Source organism: Mustela putorius, unplaced genomic scaffold (assembly GCF_011764305.1).
Source record: "Mustela putorius furo isolate JIRA1106 unplaced genomic scaffold, ASM1176430v1.1 tig00000577_pilon_pilon_pilon, whole genome shotgun sequence".
Classification (NCBI taxonomy): Eukaryota; Metazoa; Chordata; class Mammalia; order Carnivora; family Mustelidae; genus Mustela; species Mustela putorius.
In genome coordinates, this window is record NW_025421421.1 from 2139081 (window position 1) to 2163948 (window position 24868).

The following is a 24868-nucleotide window of genomic DNA, read 5'->3' on the forward strand; positions in this document are numbered from 1 at the left end:
AAAGAGGAAAGGAAGCAGTCTCCCTGCCGAGCAGAGAGAGAGAGCCCGATGCGGGTCTCAATCCCAGGACCCTGGGATCATGACCTGAGAGGAAGGCAGAGGCCTTAACCCACTGAGCCACCCAGGCGCACCATATGTAAAGCATTTTAAATAAGCTTTTGTAGGGGCACCTCAGTGGCTCAGTCACTTAAGCAATGCCTTTAGCTCAGATTATGAACTTGGGATCCTGGTATTGAGCCCCACTTTGGGTTACCTGCTCAGTAGGGAGTCTGCTTCTCCCTCTCCCTCTGCCCTTCCCCTGGATCCATGTTCTTTCTCACCATCTCTCTCTCTCCTCTCTCTCTCTCAAGTAAATAAATCTAAAATAAATAAATCAATAGGCTTTTATATCATGTGCAACCTAATTGAAGGAAATTTTAATGAGACAATTGGAATTATTTTTGAAATTTAGTTATGCTCTATACCTTTTACATGCCATTAAGTTTCTGTAAACCTCAGTTTCTTCATCTGGAAATTGATGCAATTGAAGTATATCCTATCCAAGGGTGTACAGAATTGTTTCAGAGCAAATAAAATGTACTGAAATTTCTTTTAATTCTTTAGTCTCTTACTTCAAATACCATGTGAGGTTCAGTCACTTAATTGTTGTATTTAATACATTTTCACACTAAATGTTAGGAAAGGCTCCTGACAAAAGAGAGGGCAATGTTCCATTGGAAATAGCTTAGGTCTCTTGACAGTTCAGGCAACATAGGGAAAAGATCGCAGATGAAAGAAAAAACTAGTGTCAAGGGTCCTTATTAGGTCACAATGTTAGTGAATGCCATAAATTTAGTTTTACTGTATTAAATAAGAACAACTTTAATGCAGAAGTTGTGTGTATTTTTCTAAATTCAAAATCATGAATCACTTTACTTTGTAGATCTTTATAGATCATCAAAACTCTGTCTTCAAATAACCTGTGAATTGCAGACATATCTACTCTACCTTAATAACAGGCTCCAGAACATGAAGTGATCTGACCAGCTGAGATACTGTCATCCTATACCTGTATTAAAACTGTTCTAGGGATGCCTGGGTGGCTCAGTTGGCTAAGCATCTGCCTTTGACTCAGGTCATGATCTCAGGGTCCTAGGATCAAGCACCCCATTGGGCTCCTTGCTCAGCAGAAAGCCTGCTTCCCTCTCTGCCTGCCACTCCTCCTGCCTGTGTTCTCTCCCTCTCTCTCTCTCTGTCTCTGACAAATAATAAATGAAATCTTTAAAAAAAATTGTTTCGTGGAAAAAAGGCAGAATATGAAGTAGCCATTGCCAAGAATATTACATTTTTCAGAAAATGTCTGTTTGATATGTACGTATCTTTTGCATATTTGGATTTGTCTTTAATAATGGTAGCCAGTGACAATCCCTAGTTAGGATTTGTGTCAGCATCATCAGGGATTAAAGAAAAGTCCACCATGACTCCATTCTTTAGGAAGTGTGCCTGTCATCTCTTTCTCTTCCTTTAGACCAATGTCTGCGGTCACATGTTCTGTGGTTCCCACCCGGCTTCAGGATCCATGTCTCCTCCCTCTTACCCCAGAACTGTTGATGCCAGAGAAAAACTCACATTTGAGAGACTTTACCAAGTATATACCTAGAGATTCAGGAGTGTTATCGATATGTTGACCAATGGAGACTAGACGCTCTTCCTCCTATAATGCCCCCCACCGAGAGAAGGTTCAGAGACATTTCATGTGGTTCTCTGTGTGTTTCTGGGGAACAGAGCCAACAGTCATTTCTGTTGATGTCCAGCTCAGTCATGTCTCTTTGATCACCTTCCCTTTCTTGCTGCTTTTTCTCTGAGACTCCTACTCCCCGAAATAAAATATTAGTCATTCAGCTCTATCCTCAGGGTTTAGGGCAAGGGATTTTGAAGTTGTCCATAGATGGTGCCTCTTCTTTTCATTATATTGTAATGATATAAAATAGGGTCAAACACATATATTTACAAAAGAAGTTCAGTTGCCAGGGAAGCATTTTTCATAAGAATAATTTTGATACTTAATTGAAACTATTTTCTTCACTGTGTGGTATTTTTTACAGGTATTAGATTATAAATTTCAAATCCAGAAAAAAGGAGAGTCCCTAAAAGGAAAAATAACAATGAATTGTTAAGAAGAATGCATATGTGTTAATTTCTAATATCATTTAAAATCTTTACTTTAAAATTATTATAAATACATCACATATTTAGGGATAACTCGAAAATATGAAATATAAGGAAATATAGGAAAATTATTTCTAACTTTGACAAGAAAATATGGTCTTATTTTATATTTAAAAATAAATGCTTTGGGGACACCTGGGTGGCTCAGGGGGTTAAAGCCTCTGTCTTTTGTTTAGATCATGATTCCAGGCTCCTGGGATCGAGCCCTGCATTGAGTTCCCTGCTCAGTGGTTAGCCTGCTTCCTTCTCTCTCTCTCTGTCTACCTATCTGCCTACTTGTGATCTCTCTCTGTCAAATAAATTTTAAAAATCTTTAAAAAAATAAAAAAATAAAAGCTTTACAAATATAGAACCATGTATGTTTGTGCAGAAAGATACCCTGCCTTTTTCCACACTCGATGTCAATTTTCTCCTTTTGTAGAATAGTCTAGAAATATATAATTTTAATGGCAACAAATCATTTGATTATATGACTTCATTAATATTTGTTTCATTATTTTCCTCTTCATGAAAATTTATTCATCTTTATATGCTTTCTGGATATTTTCTTACAATTATCTGGATATTTTCATACGATAATTACTCTGCCAACGTCTGAACATTTTTTTTTAAGATTTTTATTTATTTATTTGACAGAGAGAGATCACAAGTAGGCAGAGAGGCAGGCAGAGAGAGGGGAGGAAGCAGGTTCCCTGCTGAGCAGAGAGCTCGATGCCGGGCTCGATCCCAGGACCCTGAGATCATGACCTGAGCTGAAGGCAGAGGCTTAACCCACCTAGCCACCCAGGCGACCCTGTCTGAACATCTTTACTTGTCTATATACATGCATTTCTCACCAATTCTCCTCCAAACACTATTCCTATTTCCCTGCCTTGAAGTTTGTTCCACTACCAATACCCTCATGGTTATCTTTTCCCAAATTCCTGCAACTCCACTTATTCATGGAGAAGTTTAGCACAACACTCTCCCTTCATTTTCAACATTTTTTCCTGTCATTGCTTTTTCTGTTGTTGTTTCAACATTCCCGTAAATGATACGTCCATAAACCAATCTTATTCATCCAAATAGAATTTATTCTCATCCCTGTCTCACCTACTATTTCATGCCCTTCAACGCTCAATTCTATGCTTATTTTAGTATCGAAACCCAGCATGTTTGAAACCTCAGAATAATTTACCCAGTTATACATTTGGTCTCAATAATCCCCATCATGTCTGCATGTCTCTTTTTACACAATTTCAGATTTCTATCCCATAATTAAAACCTCTGCGTTGGAAACATCTGAACTTGTTCACAGCATATTTCTGGAAAAATCTTTTACCTAGTTATATCCAAATATTTGTGTGTTGCTTCTGAGCACATTGGAGAGAAAAACCTCTACCATACCAGCCAATTTCCACTTAAATTTAAGGTCACACACACACACACACACACACACACACAAAAGGGCAATCAATAAAACCTAGCACTTTCACACCTCTTTAAAACATGCTTTATGGTTCTCAAAAATGACCATTTAAGTTCTTACCCTTTCCCTTACTTTTCCACAACCCCTTCTCTCCCATTCCTTGGGCGATAGTCTTACCTTATACTTCACCAAGAAAGATAAAGTCCTCAGACTCTCCCTCATTGCAATCATGAAAAGTAAAGACCAGGGAATATCTATACTTCCACACAAATTGGTCACTTGTGCCTGGTATTATAAAGGGCGACTGGTACGATGTCTAGATAGGAATTTCCCATGACTTTGTTACACACGTTTCCCACATCCTCCTGTATCCTGAGTTTCTCTTCCTTGCTTGATGAGTCATTCACATCTCCGTTCATGCAAGCTCCGGTAAATCCTTTCTAACAAGGAAACTTGTGCTGAGTTCACAAAATACTGTTCCCTTTTCTGGCCTTCATGCATCCCGTCCACAGGCCCTTCTCATTCTCCATTTGGTCTTCCGTATCCTTGGGGTCACTTCCGTTAAGGTCTCCAGTGATGTCTGCATTGCCAGATAGAGCAATCACTTCTCTCTTCTCATTTTACTTGATCTTACATTTGACACTCATATTCCCTCTCTCTCTCAAAACAGATTCTTCTCTTGGTATCTGTGTTTCTAGACACTTTCAATTCCGGTACAAGTCACTGTTTATGCTTTCAGTCACCATTCCAGGCTCTCCTCCTGTGTCCATTCTCCAAAAGCTGGAATGCTCCAGGTCTCAGATTTTGGTCTCCTGTTTACTCTATTTGTTTAATATCTTTAGATCACCTTATCTAGCCCCAGATGATTAAATTTATATCTAGTCTTCTCATCTCTTTGGGATTCTAGAATCTTGCATCTGACTTGCTGTCTTCACATAGTCATATGACAGGTGTCTTTGTTTCTCAAAGAAAGCAAATTCTTCATTCTCTCTTCTCCACTCCTGGTCTACTTTTTCTCCTTTCTTCCTCTTCCTCATATCACTGAAATGACTTTGAGAAGGACTTTTAAGGGGGTGACTTTAAACCTTGTCCTTCATCGAAATCACTTTAAAAGCTTTTAAAAAATACGGATTGCAGAGTCCCTTAACCACAACATTAGTCTGGGGGTCTATCTAGCCTGGGCATTGGGATGGAATGCACCCTTCCCCTGGGTGATTTTAATTTACAATCAAGATTGAGAATCGCTGTAAGGGAAGTTGAACTCCTGTCCCCTTTTGAGTAAGGACTTAACGATACACCAGAATGCTGAATCCCAGTATCCAAGCCTCAGAGATCACTTTTCTCATCTTCCATTTGCCTCATAGAATGTAAGGTAGGATAGAGGAGACCGGGGACTGAGGCGGCATCATCTTTCTAAAGAACCCAGATCTTTCATTTAACCTCTCTCCATTTGGAAGCCCTCCCAGAGTGGGTCCTGTCGCTAATCTCAGTCTGATTTCTCAGGGCTGTGGCCTTAGTTTAGACAACACTGGTCCCTCTGAAAGCGTGCCCAGTGGCTGGCTTGTTTCAGAAGATGGGAGCCTGAGGGTTAGTCCCTTTCTTTCTTGGTTGTAATCTTCCCGGACTCGTCCATCACCCTCTCTTTTGGGGAGAAGCCACTTGAACACCAGAATCTGTTGTTACAGCCTTCTCTTAGAAAAATGGCCTTGGATGTGAGGGCGATCTGGCTGCGACATCTGTCACCCCATTGATCGCCAGGGTTGATTCGGCTGATCTGGCTGGCTAGGCGGGTGTCCCCTTCCTCCCTCACCACTCCATGTGCGTCCCTCCCGAAGCTGCGCGCTCGGTCGAAGAGGACAACCTTCCCCGATAGAGGAGAGGACCGTTCTTCGGTCAAGGGTATACGAGTAGCTGCGCTCCCCTGCTAGAACCTCCAAACAAGCTCTCAAGAAAAATGGCCTTGAGGAGCTTTCCATTTGCATAACTGAAGGAAAATCTCTCAAGGCCTTTCTTCAGCCTTAGGAAGCACTGGAGAAATGTGTAGGGTGATTCTGGGTTTCTGCTTAGACCTAGATGAGGCTGAACATTTTTCCTACCAGATGAGACAAAAGATAAAAAATGACCTCTGCATGGGTCCCCGTTGACGACACCTGCTATGGTGTTTTATGACTTCTCCATCCTTTGATACCCGCTCTGTTTTTGTTCGTTTTCTCTATTTGCTAGGTTCTGTTTCCTAACAGACCTTTGCAAATTGGCTCCTTTATCTCCCTAGAAGCCCTTTCTGGTGTCAGGTACTGATGTTTGTTCCAGATTGATTCTTGACTCTGACTAGTGGGAAAGACTGTTTTGTTTCCCTCAGGACATCAAGGTTCAAATGAGGACACCGTCAGAATGCAATTGGACAGACCGTTCACCCCTCCTAGAAAATGAGAGCACTTTGCTTTTTTTTTCTTTCTTTGTTTCTTGCTTTCTTTCTTTCTTTTTTTTTTTTCCCCTGAGCCTGGGAAATGATACTTCCAGGGCACGGTAATTGGTCTGTGTCTACAAGGACCCTTGTTTTCATTTAGCCTTTAGGTCATAACATTGGGCATTTCTGTTGACAAATAGAGGCTAACAGCTCTTTGCCTGTTTGAAAGATACTTCGGATACTACTATAGAAGGTTTGGGGGACTCACTGCCGGTTCTGAACAGAGTAGAAGGAATAGAGTAGAAGGCTGGTTTCTCTCCAGATTAACCGCAATGACAATAATGGTTTATATTCAATAAAGGGCAGTCTGCCTTTCCCTCTTCTGTGTTCTGGTGACTCTGAGGGAGGGCAGTCACTGTACATGACACTCAAGCAACAGAATGAATACAGTGAGCATTTGGCCTGCCCTGCGTGTCTCTCCACCTGTCATCATTATCACTTTGCCTTTTACCTTGTCTTGACGCATTCATCTCCATCTTCCCTGCACTCCCAACGCAGAATATTTGCAGCATGCCCAGAGATAAGTAGTGTTAGGGAAGGAGTCGACCACCCCTCAATTAGACAGAGAACACTCTCGATAATGCACGTCACACAGCGAGGTTTATTTCCAGCTAGCTGGGGTCCAAGTATCCGCCCGGCGCAGTGGGTTTCAACAAAGACCCTGAGCACTCAAAGCCAAGGGTTTATATAGCATTTTCAGGTCACTTTTCATAGCTACATACATCTCTTGTGCCCCACTTTGACAGTTTAACTCTGTTTAACTTTTTACCACCCTGGTGCCATCCTGGCGGTTAAGTGAGATTCAGGTTTAGAAGAACTTTCACCTTAACTACATTTTCTTCTGCCTCAGCCTCGCACAATTTCATGGTCCAGAGGGCGACCTTTGGCCCCCAGGCACTGAGCCATTTGTCTCTGGAAATTGGGCCATTGAAGAGATGGCCTTTTTGTTGTAAATCACCAGGCCATTTGCAAACCAAGGGAGACTCCTGTCTTGCAGGATTGTGACCTCTGCAAGTTAACTATTTGTTTTTCTTTAACATTTGGTTTCTATGGCACCACCACCTAACCTCCCTGGTGGTATATGATTAAGTTGTTTTCCCAGGTTTTAGCTACTTTCTCTTATCTGAATTTATGTGCGCAGTGTGGCCTGGTTAGGGACGCTCAGTAAAATGGCTTCCCGGCCTTCAGGATGGCCATTGTTATGCTAACCCACTCTTACAGTGCAAGGTACCAGCTTTTGCTTTGCCAAGATGGCTGTACTTATGTCAGGGCTAGACTCGAGGTGGGTACAGCCTTGTTTTTCTTGGCCTCCACACCTGGAGCTGGTTTCTGGGACTTGTTTTTAAGTCCCGTGGTGGGGGGGCGCACATGGATGGCTCAGTGGGTTAAGCCTCTGCCTTCAGCTCAGGTCATGATCTCAGGGTCCTGGGATTGAGCCCTGCATCAGGCTCTCTGCTCAGTGGGGAGCCTGGAGCTTTCCCCCACTCTCTCTGCCTGCCTTTCTGCCTGCTTTTGATTTCTCCCTCTCTGTCAAAACAACAACAACAACAAAACATAAATACAATCTTTAAGTCTCCTGGGGGAAGAGGAGCAGAGACAGTAAAATAGGTCCTTACAGTAGAAGCCTAAGGACAAACTGAGGGATCAGAAGATAAAAGAAGTTTTCCTTCCGTATTAGACTGAACCCTATAAAGTTCCCAGTGTTTGAATATTTGACATTAAGAAATGGCTTCTAAATAGAGTTGAAAATAAGCATATAAACAGGTAAATAGCACGCCCTACTTATTGTGAAGAATCTTAATATATTGATTTTAGCTACTGGATCTAGGAATACTAGAGGTTCTGTTTTTGTAAAATGTGATGAAAATATGTAAGCGTGTCTTAATTTCCTGTCATGTTCGGGCTCACTTGCACTCCTTCAGCCACATCTACACCCATCATGCCTGCTCTGCATCTCCCTTGGTTAAAGTTACTCATCCTGACCTATGAAACCTGTGACTGCAACATCCTGGAATTATGTTTAAACAGGGCAGAAGCTAGAGAGCTCTGAGTCAGCGGGACGCTGTTGCCTGGAGGACTCTCTGAGAGCCCCCACGTGTTTGGGGTGCGAATTGGGTGTGGGGGCTGGTGAACATGGCCTTGCTAGGCTTCTAGGTGCTCGCTTCTGCCCACGGGGGGAGAGGGTAGAACAGAGGTGCTGCTGGCCTCTGCCACGATGTCCTCCGCTTTCCTTTTAGACTCTACCAGCTTGGGATTTGGGGACTTGGGGGCTGCCTCCTTCCATGTTTTTGGGTTATTACTTTGCATCACAGAGAAGAATCTCCATGTTTTCAGCATAGCACTCACCTGTGATGTGTAGGCCTGTAAACATAAAGGTATGCTGCACACAGGAGGAGCCTCAGAAGACGTGATGACTCGATGTAATAAGGTAGTATCCTGAATGTGAGCTGGGAGCAGGAAGGGGGTGTTCCGGAAGAACAGGAAATATGAATCAGGCACAGACTTCAGTTCATAATGGTGCACAATAGTAATGCAATCACTATGAAAAAGGCATGGGACTAATGTGGGGTTTCACTAACCAGATACACAGAGGGTGTGGAAATATACTCAACCCCTGTACCGTCCTTGCATTGTTCTAGAAACCTCAACATGTTTAAAAATTTAAAAAAAGTTAATAGAAATAAACGTGCATTGCCATGTCTTAAATGACTGTTTGCAGACCTTATTAAAATACAGGACGTAAACGTGATGTGAAACCCAGGGAACAGTGAAACCACAATTTGAGAAAGAAGTAGTTTCAGATAATATTCCTGGACTCCAAATTGAGTTAGGTATGAAACAGCAAAGGATAACTGAAATGATGATTTCATATAGTGATGAAATACCAATTATTCATTAGCCTGAGTTTCCCCTTCAGCCTGTCTTTATTTAAAAGTTATATGGTTAAAGTATATGGTTAAAGTATACTTTCTCCATTGGACCAACATAAAACATCTAATTCTTATTTTTGTGTTAAGAAGACTTTCAGATTGCTTGCATAAGCTATTAGTCCACCACGCTCCTTGCCTGAGTCTTCAGACACATACTTGAAGATAAAATTGCCAATGCAGACAGAAAATTGCCCATGTGTATGACTGTTTTCTTACTGTAGTAGAACAAGTGAAATTTCAAATGCTGCTTCTTAGAAACAAGAGATTTTTATTTCATGAAACCATTTTAGTAATGAAAGGGCTATGTTTGACATTAGTTTTATTACTGCACTTAAGATTAAAAAAAAGTTGAGCCCATTTAAATTTACAGCCTAATTGCCATAAGAAAAGGAAACTATATTTTGTGAGATCAAGACAGTATGGAGTGGGTTGCATTAATTAAATAAGAAGCCAGCACCTGCTGGCTCACAATTAGATGAGTGGAATTTCAAACAATAACTTGTGTATTCTCTCCATGCAGTTCATTTTCTTTTCTAATTCATTTTCGATTCATAGAGCTAATCAGGGCTTGCATTTTCTTTAAATGAATGGCATCAAATCCTTACTAAACTCCTTAGGTAAGGATTATAAATTTTTTAGTCTAGTTTTTACTTTGAAGGGACAGAAGCTCTTTTAAGTTATCTTATTTAATGGAGGGTGTCTTGATAGACATAAATATTCTAGACCTCACAGAAGACTAATTAACCTGACCACACAAAGTCTGGGACAATAGATTAATCTAATTGTCCTAGAATTAGAACTGTTGCAAGCAAGCCCAAAGGCCTTAGAATCAAGTTAGGTAAGGATGTAGATGGAGAAACACACATTAAAGCAACCAGCCCGTCCTACCAGCACACGTGCTAATGCAGCCTGGCTATTCTCTGTCGGTTCTTAATAATAAAAGTGGCCATTTATTCAATGTTCACAATGTGCCAGACCCTGTTCGAGTATACACTATCTCATTAAAGCTTCACAAACCCCTAGGAAGTATTATTATTATAATAATATAGTATAGCATTATATTATATTATATAATTATATAATGTAAAATAAAATATATTATAATATAATATATAATAGTGATTTAATGTAATAATATCCCAGTATTATTATTATGATTTTTGTACTGTTAGAAATTGTAATTAACAATTACCGAAGGAGGTAGAGCAGGGACAGGAAAAAGATAAAGTCCTTATCTTCTGGGCCCTCCTGGTTTCATAAGGAATTAAGTAATTTTTGGAAATATCTTGCAATGTAATGTATACTCAGTCACTGAAATTTTTATTTAAAATATTTAATAACAGTAAATTTATACTTAAACTTTCATGGTGAAATAGTGATCACTGTTGTACAATTAGTATATTAAATAATATTTGTATACATATAGCTTAAAAGTGTGAAAGAGCTACATTAAATGTTTATGGCACCGAAGACTTGATCACTGACTTCAAAGTGCTTATTTGTTTTTCTCTGTTTATTTGATTTTGGTGAAATTTCCATCCTTTACATTAAAAAAAAAAGTATATAAATTTGTAAAACTGGAAAAGAAAGCATCATAAATATCAAAAGTAAATAAAACACCAATTGTTGTTATCTTTTTTTTTAACTTTTTTGAATGCATATTTGGAAATAGTATTTCCCCCAAATGTGTTTATTACTGAATGGGTTAAAGATGGGAGTCACCTTAAGAATTCTACATTTTGAACACTTAATTTAACCTGGAAAACTGAAGAACAGGGAAGGTGTGTATTTACTAGACTGAGAAGTGTTTGAAGACATTCTTCATCAACCTTATAACTCCACAGTGTTTAAAATGAGTAGAAATATTTTTTTTAGTAGAAGGTGGGGGGAGTGATAAACCTTCTATTCATTCCAGTGAGATATTTTTGTAAATACTGATTTTCATTTTTTCTGTTACCTCATGTAATGAAAAATATATCTCTAGGTATTTAATCAGAGGAGGTGAAAAAAGTAATGTGAAAGGTTTACAATTATAATCACTTATGATGCCTTGGTCAGATTGTTTTACAATTACGTAAGAGTCAGTTCAGGGTAATACGCTATGGTTAAGTGGTCAATCTTGAGCCCTGTGAAGAAATTAGAAAGGTAAGCTGTTAATAGCCAAATGTTTAAACATTTAAGAAATCTGCAAAAAAAGGTTTCTAAAGATAAAACTATTTGCACAAATTACAAATTCTGTGACGAACTCTATGATGTAGATATGAGTCTTAGCCCATAAACATTGAGTAGCTACTCAATGAATAACAAATATTTTTTAACTTAATCTGAATGGAGCTCACTGTGATCTTGAGTTCATGGAAGATTCAACCTCACTCATTCCACAGAGTATTATTGGGTGAGGGTTCTGGAGTATCCACACCAAAGTGTCCACTGTCTAGCCATTTGTCATTGGCCTCTGTCTTGATTAACACACCAGCCATCACAGTCTGTTCACCTCCAGGTTTCTGCTACCTCCATACAGCACATGAACATGGGGACATTATCATAGTAGGGACTGTAGTCTGTCCTCCAAAATTCATTCCCTCTTCAGGTATCATGCTTAGCGAAATAAGTCAGTCCGAGAAAGACAACTATCATATGATCTCCCTGATATGAGGAAGTGGAGATGCAACATGGGGGGGTTAAGGGGGTAGGAGAAGAATGAATGAAACAAGATGGGATTGGGAGGGAGACAAACCATAAGTGACTCTTAATCTCACAAAACAAACTGAGGGTTGCTGGGGGGAGGGGGTTTGGGAGAGGGGGGTGGGGTTATGGACATTGGGGAGGGTATGTGCTATGGTGAGTGCTGTGAAGTGTGTAAACGGCGATTCACAGACCTGTACCCCTAGGGATAAAAATACATTATATGTTTATAACAAAATTTTTTTTTTAATTTAAAAAAAGGATGATTATGTATGGTCAAAATTCATTCCCTCTTCTTTCCTGATGATGCAATTAGAACTGAGCACATTGCAGCATTTCCAGATAATCCCTGAACATATACGTGACTATGTGACTAAGTTCCTTTCATTGGAATGTGAAAGTAGCATTTTCATCATGTACCTATGGACTAGTCATGATTTCTCGTTACCTAAAATTTGTTTTTTCAATAAGTAATTTAGCCAACTATAATGTTTTACATTTGTTGATACATCAATTTTAAAACTACTAAAGATTAAACTTTAGCTATAGGTTATAATGTTTGACTCCCAAATATATATATATATTTAATATATTATAATATATTATATATAAATAAATAAATAAATAAATATATATATATATATGGTACAACAATAATGTGTATTTTTAGAAGGGAAAAAAAAACGCACCTAATTGCAACACCATAGCTCTTCATGTGTTTTATATATCTGTGAGTAAGCCATGATTACTGACTTATGTCCTGCTTTTTTTGTGTTTTCCCTTGTTCTATTTGCCTCATAGTGTTTACAATTACCTATTTAGCTAGAAAATTATGAGAATACTTAGAAAATTTAATAAATCCAGTGGTTATATTTAAACCAGTTATATTTATAACCAGTAGTTATATTTAAATATTGCCACTTGAATATAAATAATGCCAACATGACCATATACATGCTGATGATCTTGATCTTGGATGATTTACCTAGAAGTATGTGGCATTTACTGAACAAACAATAAGACTGTCATCAGAAAGCAAATTCATGTTTTCACATTACTGTGAAACATTAGCTTTCCTCTACGCTATGAGTATTTGCAGTAAAATTCTGTAGTTGAGGTCGCTTAGGTGGCTTAGTCGGTTAAGCCTCTGCCTTCGGCTCAGGGTTCTGGGATGGATGGAGGGAGCATGCTTCCCCCTCTCTCTCTGCCTGCCTCTCTGCCTACTTGTCATCTCTGTCAAATAAATAAATAAAAACATTAAAAAATTTTAAAAAAATCATTCTAAAAATAAATCTGTAGTTCATTTGACCTTACTTAAATAATGTAAAATCTTCCCACGTATGATCTAATGAATGTCCTGATAAGCCTCTTATCAATTTTCAATCTGTCTTTCAGCTCATGGGTTCACTGTTATTTAATGAACCATGAGCAGACTGAAGCTTGACACTTGTACTCTTAGAGAAACCAACACTGGTAATTAGTCTGCGTTTAATCAACAATCAAGGTGATCTCCATGCCTTTAAATTCCTATAAAGGGAAAGTATGCTGCCAACGGGCTACAGTCTCTAAAGTAAAATCCTTTTGGTGGCACCACTGAGCAGTGGCCAAGGAATATATCTGATAAAGGATATCTTCATCTTCCTAGAGTTTGAACTTGAGCTAAAGGTGCAAAGGCAGAAAGTAGGTACTTCCTATGTTTAAAAGGAGTCAGTCTGTCTTATGGACTGGAGAAAGTAGGTACTTCCTATGTTTAAAAGGAGTCAGTCTGTCTTATGGACTGGAGAGTATTCTATTCTACCAAATGTACTAACATTTTCTGTGTTTCCTCCAACATTTGTTGGGGTCTGTTAAATTAATCAGTTAACCATGGTAAGCTAAATCCATATTTCACCCAAGGAACTTTAACCATGATAAGTTAAATCCATACTTCACCAACAGAACTCACAAATTAATAGTAGTCTTGGAGATAGGCTTAATAATAGGATAGAATTCTGGACAGTTTTCTTTTTGTGGAGAGAATTAATATGTTTCTGTTGTACTGTGGACAGTTGCATTCTAGTTGAGAAGTCTTTTGAAAAAAATTGTGGGGTGTATGTTCATGTTTGAACATTTCATTATGTCTGCAGTTCTTTTTATTTAATTATGTCTGTAGTTTCCTTGTAGTTTAATTTTGTCTGACCACAGAACCTTAACCTGTTTGACTTTGTGTGTGGGCATATTAACGAGGTCTGGCTCTGACTTGCAGCATTTACCAGTATCTATGATGAAGATGCTCCAACTGTGGCTGGTTTCAAGTCACCAACATTTAAAAAACCAGCTAGCAAAATCCTGACAACTTGCCAGCCAGCTCTTGTGAATCAGGGCTCACCCAGGGCCCCTGGGATTTCCTCTTCCTATATCCTCTGAGGGTATCTGTCCGTTTCTCTCTCTCTCTCTCTCTCTCTCACACACACACACACACACACACACACACACATACATCATCACACACACATCATTTCATGGATTGATTGTATTTCAAGGAGAAAATGGCAAACTCATTCACATTACCCAACATTTAATTTCCTGTTACATATGCAGATGAACATGCAACAGAAGGAGGTCCCTCCTCTGTGTACCAGAGCCATGCTAGAGAACACATTAGCAGGCAATGGGTATTTTGTTCTGAGCTTTGAAAAATAAAAATGACTCCTGCTTAAAACTAAAATTAAGCTTTCCCAAACAGCCAGATGGACTGAAGACAATCTATCTATCTTATATATGAAATATAGTAGTGGATACAAATACTAACCACTCATCATAGGTCGTTTAAAAAATACCTTACAGAAAAAGAAAAATGTGGACATTTTACCCATGATGCAAAACATCATAATTTTTAGTAGTATTTAGGATAGGAGAGGATAAGTGCCTGGTGTTTGACATAAGAGGTCTAGAAAGAAAAGGTTTTTAAAATAAGTGAACAAAATGAAAACACAAAGTCAACAGTTAAGACAGAGTTCATTTTAAGTGAATATCCAAGGAATTGTTTCCTTTTAAAGTTAGAAGATTAAAAATTAAAGCATCTCAATTTTAGTAGGAAGAAAAAAGCAATGTTGAAAAAACAATTATTGAGTTGACTATCCAAACTATTGAGAAAAATCAGAAAAATATATAGGTTTAAGTGTGGTTTGAAATGACTTATAGGGGCTTTTGGGTGACTCAGTTGGTTATGAGTCTGCCTTCACCCAGGTCATAATCCAGGGTTCTGGGATCAAGCCCCACATCTGGCTCCCTTCTCAGTGGGGTCTGCTTCTCCTGTTCCTCCTGCCCCTTCCCCCACTTGTGTTCTCTCCTTTGTTCTCTCCTTCTGTCTCTCAAATAAATAAATATAATCTTTAAAAAAATGTTTTTTAGTGATAAAATTCACCCTACAATGAACATCATAAAATTTCATGCTTTACAAAATTATGTTTAAAAAACAAAATTCAACTAAAATTTAAATAATATAAAAGCAGATGAATAGTAGACTTCATCAATAAATTTAATGTGTGAAAATGGATATAAACCATTTTATAGTATTTACATACTAAAAATGTAAATGATATCATTAATTCTATTAAATATTGATAAATCTGACGACATAAGTAATGACATAAATAGTTCTGAGGAAAATGTAATTCTATTCCAGAGATGGTGAAAATGCATTTAATAAGTATTTAAAATCATTCTGCATGCCGTAGTCCATGGAAAAAAGTGTGAAGAACAGTAGAAAACCTTGGACAGTATATGTGTCTGTGTGTATGTATACCTACTTTACTGTTATTGCATAATATATATACCTTTAACAAAAAAACTCTGGGAATCAATATCAAAGTTCATAAATAATAGGTAAAGCTTAATTTCCAGAAGTGAAAATATTGTAAGATAGTAGTAAATATACCAATTCACAATCTTCCTCTCTTGATCTTAGTGACTAAGACGGAGAATTTGCAGTAGCCTGTTGACTTTTTTGTATGGATGGAGAGAAATGAAATCATTAAATAGCAATGATGGATTTTGGTGATTGAAGGCAATAACCTGTAAGCGCACTTTAATACCAATATTTGAGTTATAAACAAAGAAAACAAATTAGTATTGATGATTAGCAAAAGTTTCAAAAGTCTCAGACTGAAGAAATTTTAGTTCTTCAATATGTTTAAAAGATACATAATACAGCAAAGGGAAGGCAGTAGTTTTGGGTTTTGTTTTGTTTTGTTTTTTTTTTTTTTGTTTTTTTGTTAAGAATTGCCATGAATTTTGCTTTCTCTGACCCAAATTCCTTATTCTAGATCTTGATTTTCCTACTATATTTACAGAAGGATAGTTAGATCCTTTAAAGTTGTGGTTCAGAGTATGGTAATAACAAAAAGCAATTATACCTTTGAAAAGACACTTCTCACCTATTGTTTAAATATTCTTCAAATATGTATTTAATATTTAAAGGAAACATTCATTTAATTATACTAATTATTCTGAAAGTGGTAGAAATGTAGTTCAGGGACTCTATAGCTCATGAATGAAAAGTAGTCTGAATTTTTTTGTATGAAACTTTCTCATTTGAAGATATATGTTGAATAGAAGCATGTGTAATATAGAGACAAGCAAAATAAAACTTGTGAAATACAGTATCTATCATTTTAGTTTCTATGAAAAATGCTCTTAGTAAGTAGTCACTGGGCATAGAGTAAATTAATTTTGAGAAAATCATGTGGAATCTATTTCTTGACCGTTTTAAGTCATTAAGGATAGCAAACATTGATAAAGGTTGTAAATTGAGGAATATGAATTTTACTGGTTCAGTCATTGCAGAATATTTGAGGAAAATGATTATCTTTGGTATTTGCTTTACATTCCATTTAGGATTTATTCCTGAAGGGATTTGCATGTATCCACTGATATGAGTAACTACAGAAACTTGATGATGAGAAAAGTAATAATCATCTGTTTCTTTTAGCAGTCAAGTTTAGTTTCCTTGTTCTTGCTTCCCACTTTTCATTTGGAAAAGCGACTTTTCTCCTAGGCAAAATTTTTCATGATAGGCATATATTATGGATACTGAGGACATGGTTCTGTTACCAGAATTGATATTACCAGGGAATAGAAGTAAGAAGTATTCTAATGTTTACCTATTGTAATGTAATGAACAGAATACCCCGATCCACCCTTCAAAAGTTGGTGTCTATTGTCATTGACACAATGTATCAGGTGAGCAATATATTGTAGTAATAATTCACCAAGGGATGAGACCTATGGTACAGTTAAAATTCTTCATTGTTTTACTATGATATACTTAGATTTTGTTGAGTAATTGTCTGCTTACGATCGGCCCAGTTTCTCTAGTCATATTGTGTCTCCTCACATTCCTCCGGTTGTCTGAAACATTTTCCACTTGGGTGTGCTTTAGAGTCATGGATTTGGAATAGGAGGAAACCATACATAGATTTACTTCACAATTAATGAACAATCTTTTAAGGCAAGTCTTCTATGCTGGGGAAGGCAGCATAATATAGTTGCTGAGAATTCTTGAGGTTGAATCCTGGTTCTACTGTTTATAGCATATGCTATAATTGCTTAAACTCTGTGTTTAAGCAATCTGGAAATGAGGATCACAATACTATCTTCGTCAGCTTTCTGTGAGCTTGAACTGAGTTACTCAAGCCATTCTTAGTATGCAGTTAACCCAATTTTGTGTTAAATAATATACAGACATGGAGTGAATGTAATCCATAAATACAGACCATGCAATGGTTTTTCCTTCCCGTTCTTTCTCTCTATAAAGCCCTGTGTTGTGAATGACCAGGGATACCTCTGCTCTTTTCTTGGTACTTTCTTTTATCATCTTGTTCTACTTCTGACAGTAATGTTGATGACTTGAATCAGATCTACGATATTGCAAGAACACATATTATCAAGAACTCCATTTCTCTGTAAATAATGAGTGTCAGTTTGTAGAGTACAGGACATCCTTATCTCAACTACAAAGAGTTCAATAACCATGATTTCCTATTGAGGAAAATATCCAGCAGAAACATTTCATATGTGACTTTTGCAACCTGCTGTAACATTTCTTTCTCTCTTTCTTTCTTTCTTTCTTTTTTTTTTTTTTTTTTTTTGTGTGTGTGTGTGTGTGTGTGTGACCCCCTCCCCCCATCTCTTCTGGAAGGAGGGATCTTAGATGGGCTCTGCGTTTTACATTACTGAGTACTATATGAAATATGTCGTTTGTTAAGTATCCCTTAGTTTATAGAATGTTACCTTTCCTTGCTACAGCACCCCCACTAGAGGAGACTAAAATCTTAGAGGCTGTGCAGGGCTTCATCAAGGTCTGAGCTTGCACTTACAAGTAAACGGTTTCAGTGCTGGGCACCATGCTGTCTGAGGACCCACTTGGACTTCCCAGCCTCCCCGCGTCTCATCTGTATAACTCTGGGCATGCTACTCACCTCTTAAGTTTTCTTATCAGACATAATGTTTGAGAAAACACCCATCTCACAGTGTTATTTGGATTAAATTGGATACAATACTTAGCATAGTGATAGTAGATAGCAAAAACAAAATAATTTATGCTATTATTTTAGAATCAAAATACATATGGTTTACAAATTCATATTTAGTGTTTGCATATCCTCTTTCCAGATGTTGCAGATAGACTAATTTAGTGGTTCATTTTATTGGGCACATAATAAAACTTTATACAACAATGATTGACTTAATTTTTCTTTTTTCTTTTCCTTTCCTTTCTTTTCTTTCCTATTCTTTTGTTGTTATGTTATGCTAGTCAATGACTTAATTATCCCTTAGATCACCTAATAGCTGTTTGAGAGAAATAGCAGTGAGATGTGTGTTATCTTGTGAGAGGATACTACTAGCAAATTCACTTTCAGTATCCATTTAGAATACATGGGCTGTCGTTTTATTTGTATAATATTCATTGTATTCCTCTGTATAAATTTAACAGATATTGAAAGTTTGCTGATATTCTGCAATTTATGTATGTGTGTGTGTATGTGTATATATATATATATATACATATATATATATAGCTAGACAGATTTAAAAAAAGATGAGAAATTAAAAATAAGTATTTTTTAAAGCTGTATTTGTTGAGTATAACAGATATATAACCAAAAAGGTAAACTGACACTCATGACTAGAATTCAGAAGGATTGATTTTAGTTAAGGAAATACTTCTAACTATAAGAGATGTTGGAAAACAGCTAGTTCTCTCCATGGCATGGAGGTCTCCTGTCTCTAGTAATATTCAGTCAAGATGGAGATTTCTACCAAGTTATCACTAGCATGAGTGAAACCTGGTTGGATTCTAAAATCAAATCCAAGATTTAAAAGAAATAAATCAGAGTCACATGACTCCAGCCCTGGGAAAATGACCAGCGTGAAGACTCTTACAGATACTAAAACCTTGTGGTGATTATAGCTTGCCAGTATATGTCAGCCACCATTAAGAAACAGCTATTAACTATAATATAAAATATACTTATTCCCCTCTTATCCATATTACCCAGTTTTATTTATCAGTGTTTTCTGGCATTTTGACAAACCTTTTCATTTGGTTTATTAGGCAAAATGTGAAATGAAAGAAAATAACCCATGGCTATTTCTCATACGTTATACTTACCAGGGTTGCCAGAGAAAATACAGGGTGCCCTGTTTAATTTAAATTTTAGACAAACACCATATTTTTTAGATCAAATCTGTCTCCAGTGTTGAGATGTGTATGTGCTAAATCTGCCTGTCCTAACTATAATATACACCATACATAATTCCTTTGATTTTAAAGCTGGCTGACTATATCACCTTTACCTTTGCAGAATACATAAAATAAACTTTGTTCAGCAAGATTTTATTTGGTACCACAGTTTATCCTTAATCTAACTGTAGGATCATATTTATTAATGGCCTCTCTCATCCAAAGAATGCTTTGTTATTACTTTTAAATGTATATTTATCTGTAATAGGAAGACATGTATATTATCAGTGGATAACATCTACATTAGAGAAGAGAATGATTTTTCCAGTACCTAGCTTGTGTGTGTGTTGTTTTTGTTTTAATATGTGACTCTTGACTTTATTTTATGTATTTATTTATTCATTTTATTACAGAAACATATTTTCAAAATGTAGGCTATGGATATGTATAAGTACACAGCCCAATAAGCATGTTTCATGAAATAAATCCTCGGTTTAGAGTTTTTATTGGTGCATTCTATTTTGTGTTTTGCCACTGATTTCTCCTAAGTCACTTAAGCCCATTTTCTTCTATGCTGAAGTCGGCAGGTAATTCCAAATTATAACACAACTTTCTTCACATTTCTAGTCTTATGACTACCAACACTGCTAATATGCCTATCTAAATATGATGAAACTTTTCATGGACAGATTAGTTTAGAATTTAAATTTGCTTAAAAAACCCCTGATATTAATACGTTATAATTCTCTACAGAATAGCTTGTCTTCTTCCAGTTTCTATGAAAATTAATTCTCACAAACTCTTCTTTTAAAAAAAAAAATTTGGTACAGGATTCCTATAGACCCTGAAGGTTACAGTTTGCCATCACTGGTTATGAAGCTGAGCTGTTTTTTGATGGTTAAATTCATTGTGATCATATGTCTGGAGTGCATTTATATGGAGGGAGGGCTGTTTTGACTTTTTTTGTCTGCATTGTTTCTTTTGGAGCTCATATCAATGCAAGGAAAATTAAGGGTAAATTATTCTACGCTTGTGACATGCATTCTAATTTCAGTATCTGTGCTTTCCCAAAGATAATATACAAAAAGATTGTATTTATCCTTATATTCTGATGAGTCATATTCGGACATAACGCCCTGCAAGATGGAGAGAGGTAGAATGATACAGAATTGTTTTCAAACATCAATATCCCATTAAGACCTCTCCGACTGCAGTCTTGGGGCCTGGCGTCTGGCTCTGGCACGCACTGACACCGCCCCCTAGTGGGCAAGCTCGATTGCCATCCTGTGTTTCTCAGCGGTTTTCTTCTTTTATAAAGTAAGGGCTTCAATCACAGTTAGGGGAGTGAGAACAAAATTAGGTAATTAGGTGAGAAAATGAAATGAGAATTTTAAGAATTAACTTCTGTTTGTGTTGCTCAATATTGCTAGGAAACATGTAGTAAAGGCAATTGACCAAAATCCTGAGTGAGTACGTCTTCATAGCAGATATACAACCAGCAGCATGACTGCTCCTCATATTTGAATTATAGTTACTTTTCATAGAAGTAGGGAAATAAAAAAGCACTTGAAGCTGTCATTTGAAATGAAGTTGTATTTGTTTTAGTAATTGCACCCTTTGTAGTTGAACTCTCTAAGATGCTTAAGGCTGAGTGCATAATCTGCTTAAGTCATTACCCATAAGGATTAATTCACTTTAGACCACTACCATAGTATTAGCATTTTTAAAAAGTACACTGCAAGACTCTCAGTATGGGAACACTATAGGAAATGTGTCAAATGTTATTAGCAAACAATGTAGAATGAAAAACTAGGCGTAGTTTATTTCTTTGTTGTGGTGGTTGGTTGGTTTTTCTTCTGTGCATTTTAACTTTAATGGGACTCCAGATTGTTTCTTTGGAACCTTGCATAACAAATGAGATTTTTCAATATTCAGTGTGATTAAGGATAGTCATGTAAATAAAACATAGAATCATTAGCTGCTTTTCCCACCTGAACTATAATTGAGAGTCGTTATGTTTTGGATGATTTTATTACAAAATCCTTGCCTGCTAGGACTCTTTTAAGAAATACTGTAAGACTATTTCATTTTTAAAAACTATCCATTGCATTTACAAGTAATGAGGAAGAATAACAGTAAGGGGATAGAATTATAGTTGAAAGGATTAATACCATACTTTATAAAGAAAATACTAAAATAGTATCTATGATAATCTCAGGCATTACTTCCCAGAGAGCAGTTCAGTGAGATGCTATAGTGTTTCTACTATAAAGGAGTACTGTGGTTGAAAAAGAACTAAGAGAAATAGTATATTTAAAAATGGTTTAGAAGGCTATTTCACTCTAAATGTCTTAGCACCTTGAATATGCCAGGGGTTGGGATGCAGTGTTTTCCAAATTAATCTAACATGGCATTTTGGCACGCACTGTACACGAAAAGTAGTGTAGAAAATGTTGACCTCTTCAAATTTTCCAAATTCTTCAAATTTCTTTTTCTTCAGATTCTCCAAATGTTTTACTCTCTCTGATTTCCACATTGTGTTTTTGCTTATGTGTATGTGCACAACTATGTAAGCTGTGTGTGGTAATGGGGTTAGAGTAGGAAACAAGAATCTCTCCTTGAAGGTGAGTCCATTCCATATTCGGCAGTTCACGGAAGGGCATCTGCATCACTTAAATGTGCCCATGAAAGCTGCTACCTACAGTCACACTGTCTTATTTTGTTGTTAAACACAAATTTAGCTCCAGGACAAGATCTGAGGAGGGCATGATCCTAGCCCACTCCTCTGTTGGATCACCAGCAGGTTTGAATGGAACACATCATCTTTTTTAGTTAAATTACAATTTAAAAAAATGACTTTGTTATTGCAGAAGTTTTCCCCAAACCTCCACTCTCTGCAGAAGTGAATCTTGTAATTCTTGGGGGGTTTTTTATTTGTTTGTTTTGTTTTTTAAGTCAGACTCCAGTAACTGGTAGAAAATTTAAAAGTTTAATGGTTTTCTGTGGCAACTAATGGAAGGTTCATCATGTCTATAACCTTTATTTTTCATATTAGAAATATTCTTCAAGTCAATTAAATCAAAATAATTATTTAGAATATTGTAGACCTCAGCATGGCTTGCATAACCTACATCCAGAAATCATTATTTTTCTTAAAAATATTCAATGACTTTTATGCATTTAATGGTAATTGAATGTATCCTTAGAATTCTCCCTGTAATAAAGTTAATGACCTAAATTATTAAATGTGGGATTTCCCCTCCCTCCCCTACTGATAAGAGTTAATTGAAAGTTTGAATAGTTACTTCCAGTGTTGTATTGTTTAAAAAAAAAAAAAAAGGTTTATTATTCTTAGATAACCAGTGATGATAACATAATCTTTCTGAAGAAATGCACTTTCGGGGAAATGACCTCTTGGAAAGGCATGGAGCATTCTTCCCAGATGAGCTGAAGGTGTCCCCATGGAGGTACTGACCAGAGCTCAGCTTGCAATTACATTCTGCACTCTGTAATAAAACAGCTTTGTTTTCTAAGCTTATTCTCTAAATGCTCTATTGTTTTCATTAAAACAAAACAAAACAAAACAAAACAGCCAGGAAAGTGAAGTTCCAGTTGTTTTTAATTTGGAATGAGATAAATTCTTCTGATTATATATAAAGGATAGCATTTGATTATTTGAATGAAAACTCTAGGGATGCCTGGGTGGCTCAGTGGGTTAAGCTGCTGCCTTCGGCTCAGGTCATGATCCCAGGGTCCTGGGATCAAGTCCGCATTGGGCTCCTTGCTTCTCTGTCTGCCTCTGCCTGCCTCTCTGCCTCCTTGTGTGTACTATTTCTCTCTCTGGCAAATAAATAAAATCAAGAAAAAAAAAATGAATGTATTTGAATGAAAACTCTCCATCCTGGAGAATAAGATTCCAGAGTTGCAGGATTCCTTTCAGATTTCAGATTACAATGGTGTTTTTGCTTCTGATTTTAATTGGAACTCTTGATGGACACTTGGAAAAAAATCAATGTGGTAATGTTACTTCAGGCAGATACTAAGAAAAAAAAGTAGTACTGTTTTCTCCCTCTTTAGTTTTATTAGGGCAATTAATGTCAATTAGCTTGTTGTTAATATTATAAAATGACAAGTTGATTTTAACTCTCTTAGGACTGCATCTGTTCCTCTTTCATAAATAATTTTTTGAACTAGGTTCAAGTTTCTATTCTATCGATTCTAGTTGTAAAATACTATACTTTAATATTTGAACATTCCAATCTTATGAAGTAGAGAGTCTGCAGCTTTATGAAGAACTAGGTTAATGAACAACATAAAAAGATTCAAGGAAAATTGAAATTTCAGTCAAAATCTTATTTGAGTTTCTTAACCTCTTCATTCAGATTTTCCTAGGATAAATATCTAATCAGAAAAGTAATTTCATTTTTTTTCCTCACTGAAGAGTTCTGAATTCCCCTAAAATGTATATTTCTCTAAAACACAAACTGAATACCTGCTCCAGGATTTGCATCCAAATTAAAAAAAAAAAAAACTTGTTTTAGGGTTCTAAATATTTAAAATTCAAATTGACATGAATGATAATGAGTTTACTTCTAAATGGAAAATGATCCCTTTTGAGAAATTGGACGCAGAAACTATTAGACTTCTTTTGGTCAGTATATTCTACATTTATGGGTATATGCTTTACATTGCGTGTTTTTTTTTAATTTTTAGAAGATTTTATTTACTTATTTTTAAAATTTTTTTCTTTATTTTTATTTTTTTATTATTATGTTCAATTAGCCAGCATATAAGTACATCATTGATTTTTGATGTGGTGGTATTAAACCCTTATAAATAGACTCATAAAATCCTAAGCAAATAACATAATGAATATGTAAATGCACACCTGTACGTGTATATGTTTATACATATATGCATATAAATTCCAAATTTATATTACTTTGGTTTTGTGACAGTTTTCTTCCTTTCTCCCCATCTATACAAAATCATTATTAAGTGTATGCTTCTGTGGCAGGTTTATCAATGAATGTCAAATCATTTAATATTTGTGTAATAATAATAAAATGTGTCATTACAGGGAGCTAAAATAGCTCATATACAAGCATTTCCTAAATTTAATCTAATTAACTCATGTACTTTATTAGATTTTAAAAATTAGACATGGCAAGTGAAATTACTCCTTAAATTTGTCTTTTTTTTTCCACTGTAAAGTATGTCTGGACTGCTAGACTCTGTTCTGATTCCTATGCCTTCCCGTCTTCTGTTTTGATCTGCTTACATTTCCAGCATGATCATCAGTATCTTCTAGTTCTGCTATTGCAGGATTGAAAATTCACTCTTTCTTTTCCCTTTGAGAGCCATTACCATCTGCTTTCATCTCCCAGATACCTGCTTACCATAACAGACTCTAACTGCTCTCTGCCTTATTATGTCAGCAGTGA